This window comes from Lathyrus oleraceus, chromosome 7 (assembly GCF_024323335.1).
Source record: "Lathyrus oleraceus cultivar Zhongwan6 chromosome 7, CAAS_Psat_ZW6_1.0, whole genome shotgun sequence".
In the NCBI taxonomy this organism is placed as follows: domain Eukaryota; kingdom Viridiplantae; phylum Streptophyta; class Magnoliopsida; order Fabales; family Fabaceae; genus Lathyrus; species Lathyrus oleraceus.
The window spans coordinates 225,287,165-225,293,206 of record NC_066585.1 but is presented as its reverse complement, the minus strand read 5'-3'; the positions used below and the strand labels follow the sequence as shown (position 1 = coordinate 225,293,206).

The window sequence follows — 6,042 nt, the reverse complement described above, 5'->3', positions numbered from 1 at the left end:
AGAAGATTATCCAGAAGATGACAGTTACGTACAAAGATTGGCACGAGATGCTGCCATTTGCTTTGCATGGATATCGTACATCTGTCCGCACTTCAACAGGGGCAACCCCTTTCTCTCTTGTTTACGACATGGAGGCTGTGCTCCCAGTAGAGGTGGAGATCCCATCAACGAGAGTCTTGATGGAAGCCAAGTTAACTGATGCTGAATGGATCCAGAGTCGTTACGACCAGTTGAATCTGATTGAAGAGAAGCGATTGGCTGCCATGTGCCATGGTCAGTTATATCAACAAAGAATGAAGAAAGCATTCGATAAGAAGGTCAAGCCTCGAGTGTTCCGAGAAGGTAACCTCGTGCTCAAGAAAGTCTTGTCTTTCGCGCCCGATTCCAGGGGCAAGTGGACTCCAAACTATGAGGGTCCATATGTTGTCAAGAGAGCCTTTTCAGGCGGAGCTTTGATGCTTACAACAATGGATGGGGAGGATTTCACTCGTCCTGTGAATTCAGATGCAGTCAAGAAATACTTCGCCTAAAAGAAAAAACAGAATAGCTCGCTAAGTTGAAAACCCGAAAGGGCGGCTTAGGAAAAAATGAGCGTCTCGGTGGATTGAAAACCCGAAAGGGCGATCCAGGCAAAAATTAGAGACATAAAAAAACAAGTAATTTGCATCCCGCTAGATTGAGTACCTCACCCTGGGGCAATCTAGGCAAAAATTAGGGATTTGGCAAGTAACTGCATCCTGACAAGACTTTCTGTTTCACAACTGTCTTTTCGTCAGAGATTCTCGCTCAGTCATCGTCAACTGAAGCTTCGAATACATCGAATTCAAATTGGTAGAGAAATGGTCATTATGTTCAATGTAGCCCTCTTCCAATATATATCACCGATTTCAAAATTTGTACAGATCTATGGAGTCTTGCCATTTGTAGACTACCATTCCATCAAATCAATTTGAGCTTTTATCCAATTATTTGTACTCTTATTTGTTTCAATTCAACAAATGTTTTGCATGTTTTAATTGATAAAATGTCATTGTTTTAAACAAACAAAATTTTCAAAATTGTTTTTAAACAAAGTGAACATTCACAATGATGAAAGGATACTTAAGAATTTCTCAGTGCTCTCCCAAGGGTGGCATGATTCCCAACAGGGTAAGACATTCGTTCATATTTCTGGCGTGGCTGTATCCTCTTTCTCCAGATTGTTGTTGGGGTTTCTCCCCAAGCAGAGCTTCTATTGAGATTTTTTCCCCAAGCAGGGTGTTTGCTGGGATTTCTCCCGAACAGATTTTGTTGAGCAGAGTCTTTGTTAGGACTCTCCCCATCAGAGTGCTTGTTGAGGTTTTCACCTCCCCTCCCTTCAGCAGAGTAGTGATTCTTTCCTCCTCAGCAGTTGTGGTTTCCTTTGGAAGGTTCAGTATTTGGTGGTTGATCCCCAGTTCTCCTTCTCTTCCTCAGATAAATCCCCAGTAGATTTGTGGCATGGTGGATTGTATCTGTGATGATTCCTCCCCTGCAGAGATTTGGTGATTTCCTGATACTTCTGACCCCCAGTAGAGTGGCTTGTGTGGCAGGATCTACTTGTGTGATCTTTTCTCCCTCAGTGGGTTTCCCCCAGTGGAGTTGCTTAGAGTTACTTTTGTGGCAGTTTTCGCCTGTGCAGTGAGCTCCTCTTTCCTAGCTGAGACTGATGATTCATCTTTGCAGAGATCTTGCTATTTCCTGATCCCGTCAGAATTGGTTATTCTCCGGTGATCCTGGCTTTCTCTCCTGTGGCGTAGTACCGGGCGTTCGTTTCCTGGACTTGTTGGTGTTAGTTATGTCTATTTTGCCAGCATTCATCAAACATAAATCAAGCATATTCATGCATACTTTCAACATTCAGATATTCATGTTGCATTTTTGCCATATATCTTTGTTTGTTGTCTCCTGCTGATTGGTGATGTGGATCTCCCCAGTAGATCTCTCCAAGCGGATGTCGGGTGTCTAATCTCTCAATATAGAGTCATCCCCTTAAGCAGAAAGTGTCTGTCTTTCCTTCTGCAGTTCCCCACTGAGATACATCCTCATGGACGACGGTTGTGTCCGTTTCCTCCCAACACATATATTGGGATGGATTTCCCCTATTGAGATATATCATCATTAGGACGAGTCTTGATTCAATTTTCCTTTTTTGATTGATCCTAAATTGGCCTTTTGTGACTGTCTTTTGTGTTTCCCTGTGGAATAAATGAATATTTGCTCAGTAACCGGCAATCATTCACTTTATCCTCAGCGGAATTTGTTGGCTTCTACCCAGTATCCGGTAGTTGTAAGTCCTATCTTTGTGGTTTTCTACCCAGTAACTGGTAGTTGTAAATCCTATTTTCTTGCTCTCCAGCAGAGTTTGTGGTTTTCTACCCAGTAACTGGTAGTTATAAACCCTATTTATTTTTCCCTGTGCGGAGTAGTGATCCTCTCGCTCCCCACGCAGAGTTTGTGGCTTCTACCTAGTAACTGGTAGTTGTAAGTCCTATCTTTGTGGTTTTCTACCTAGTATCAGGTAGTTATAAATCCTATTTGCATTCCCTAGTAGAGGTAACCTTTGTGGTTCATCCTGGTTGATGGCGGATTTTGTGGTTTTCTACCCAGTATTCGGTAGTTGTAAATCCTATTGTGTTGTTTTTTCTCCCTACCGGAGTCTGTGCTTCCCTGTGGAATAGATGGATAAATTGCTCAGTAATCGGCAATCATTCGCCTTATCCTCAACTGAGTCTTCGGTCTTCTACTCAGTATTCGGTAGTTGTAAATCCTAATCTCTCCCCTTTGCAGAGTTAACCTTTGTTGTTCATCCTAACCGATGACGGTTACTCTTGGTGGTTATCAGTATCCAGTATTCGATATTGATTTTCCTTGCCCTCTTCTGGATAATTGCTCTGAGTAAGCAATCGTATCCCCAATGGGTCTTTTCCCTCCTTCTTGTGGATAATTGTCGTATGCTAGCAATTTTATCCTCGGCGGGTCCTTTCACCGTTTGCCAGTGATTTGTTCCCCGGATCATTGTTTTTTTTTATCAATGCATCCCCAGTGAGTCCTCTTTCATCTACCCTTTTGTTGGTAATGCTTGTTGCTCCCTTTGATCGGTCATCATTATATACCTAGTTTTGGTATCCCGATGCCTTTCTTTTCGGATGATTTATCCTTTATTAACCCAGTAACCGGTTGTGGATAATCTTCCATGCGAGTATATTGATAACATGAAATAGTATCACATTCTAGGACTCAATTTAATTAAATTATATTATTATTTACTTCAATTTATTTCATTTTATTCGATATGACGCGGTATTTTCTTTCTATTTATCTCAGGTAGTTTATTTGAAGCACAAGAAAAAAAGGAAGAAAAGGAGGTGCAAAAAGGAATGAAAAGAAGCAAATATCAAAAGCCAAAGCCCAGCCCAAAAGCACAGGCGTTGTGCCTGTGACGAGCGTCACACAGGCTGTGACGAGCGTCACGCTTTACCCACTTGTGTTACGAGCGTAACACATGGTGTGACGGACGTCACACCATTCTCCTATATTTTTGGCTTCAGAAGCGCAACAAAGACGTTGAGGCCTATTGTTACGCTTGACCATTGGAACGTGAACGGAAGAATTTTGGAAACCGTTACAACAAAGTGACCAATATAAATATTGGCTTTGCAAACCCTGCAGAGGCCCCTCTACGACTTCGTTCAATTTTCTTCTTCCAGCCGTGCAAGCATACCATTATTTTTCTTTACTGTTTTTGCTTTTAATTGTAGTTTTTATTTTTATTTTTTTATTTTCTTTTCCAGTTAAGCTTTCAGCACTTAATTAATTCTTTTTTCGCACAATAGTTTCTACACCGGAAACTATTGTGTATCTTTTACTAGATCTAACCTTATGTTAGACCCTAGATTTTTTATTCCTTCACTTATATTTTTCTGTCTGATTGAAGAATTCAAGAACAAATCCAACCGGTCTGTGGTGGATGTTCAAGACTGCTGTTAATTACTCAGGTTCTTTAATTATTGTTTGAATTTATATATGCCCTGCTTTATTGTTGATTTATATTATTTGCCTGAGATGAATTTGTTTATGCATGATAATTATTTAGATCTGTTTAGCATGTCTGGCTAATTTATTTAGGTATCGGTATGTAGAGTAAGCGGAATGAAGGAATCAAAACTAAGTTGGTTTAATTAAGTTTAAAATTAAAATCACTCTTTTCACGGTCTCAATTTACAGGTTTAATAACAAGGTTTTTGTACGAAAGTAAAAGACATAAAGAAGTTAAAATCAATAGAACGAGAGTTTGAGTTTTTGACTGGACAGTGTAAATTGGACATTAATTCTAGATCAGGGCGAGAGCAATTTTTAGAGTTAATTAAATTCTAATCTTTTCCAAAAAGTATTTTTAAAGGTTGAATGTGAGGACGAGAGTTAAGCATTTGAATTTAATTGTATAACCTAAGTCAACAGAGCGAGAGTTTGAGACAAGGGTGTTTAAACGATTAGTGTTTTCTTAAAAAGAGTTTCTACGGATTCTATTGTTTTCAAAAAGTGGTTTTTGACTTAACTAATAAGTGACAGCTACGTTAATATAAAATCATAGTTTATTCAACAGAGCGAGAGTTTGAGATAAGACTTTTAATCAATAGTGTCAACTGAAAAGATTTATTTTAAAACCAAGAAACCAATGAAGAATTGATTCCCTAATTACGACGAACTACATACCGATATCCGTTTAGTTGATATTTAATTTAGATCCTATTTTTTTTAGTTTTAACTTTTCCCCAAACAATCAAAGTATTACCCGCCTTAGCTTTACGAAGTAACCTTAGAAAATGGTATATCGATTCATAAGTCCCTGTGGGATCGATATCTTTTAAAACTACGCGATAGAACTGTGCACTTGCAGTTTGTACCCCAAATTCGACTCATAAAGTCACGATCAAGTTTTTGGCGCCGTTGTCGGGGACTTTTATTTAGTCGATATCGTAACTCTTCTGTTACGCTGTAGAGACTAAGGCTTATTTTCCTTTTCTTTTCTTTCTTTCGTTGATTTGTATGCCACACACTCGCTCACAAGGCGAGCCGTTCTACTTACGAATCAACGATATCGAAATATATCTCCGAGTCTTACGACGAATTCGGGAATATCGTGCTGCAAACAATCTCCCTCCTGTCGAACTTCCTGATCTCAAAAATCTTCTTCCTTCGCCGATAGTTGAGATGGCAGAACCAGCTCGTGCTCTTCGAGATTACGCCGCTCCATCGCAAGATGAGCCGCATTCGAGTATTGCTCCACCCGCAATCGAAGCAAACAACTTTGAACTTAAACCTTCACTGTTACAGGCAGTGCAACAGAACCAATTCTCTGGAAATCCTACCGAGGATCCAAACCTTCATTTATCCGTATTTGTCCAATACGCTGATACTGTTAAAGCTAATGGTGTCACTTCAGAGGCAATTCGACTTCGTCTTTTTCCTTTCTCGTTAAGAGATAGCGCTAGAAGATGGCTCCAGTCTCTTCCTTCCAACTCAGTCACCACATGGAACGAGTTAAAGAAAGTTTTTCTTGCCCGATATTTTCCGCCGAGCAAAACAGCTATGTTAAGAGCCCAGATAAATGGATTTAAACAGAAAGATAACGAGTCTCTCTTCGAAGCATGGGAAAGATACAAAGACATGATGAGACTTTGTCCACACCATGGTTTAGAAGACTGGTTAGTAATTCATACCTTCTATAATGGTCTCTTGTACAACGCGAGGTTAACAATAGACGCCGCCGCAGGTGGGGCACTAATGAACAAACCTTATGCTGATGCTTACCAACTTATCGAAAGCATGGCTCAAAACCACTATCAGTGGGGAAGCAAACGAACAATGGTAGAAAAACCTCAAACGAAAACTGGCATGTACGAGATAAGTAACCTTGATCATGTTAACGCAAAAGTGGATGCTCTGGCCCAAAAAATTGAAAGTTTAAATGTATCACCTCCAGCCACCGTGGTAGCCATAACTCAGAATTGCGAAGTCTGT

General features: G+C 40.0%; 1 non-coding gene across 1 annotated transcript; it reads right to left on the bottom strand.

Moving 5' to 3' along the window:
- Nucleotides 1–5,610: 5,610 nt before the first annotated feature.
- Nucleotides 5,611–5,717, bottom strand: LOC127108551 (small nucleolar RNA R71). The gene has a single exon (XR_007796082.1). It is a non-coding gene; the product is annotated as a small nucleolar RNA R71 (small nucleolar RNA).
- Nucleotides 5,718–6,042: the final 325 nt, after the last annotated feature.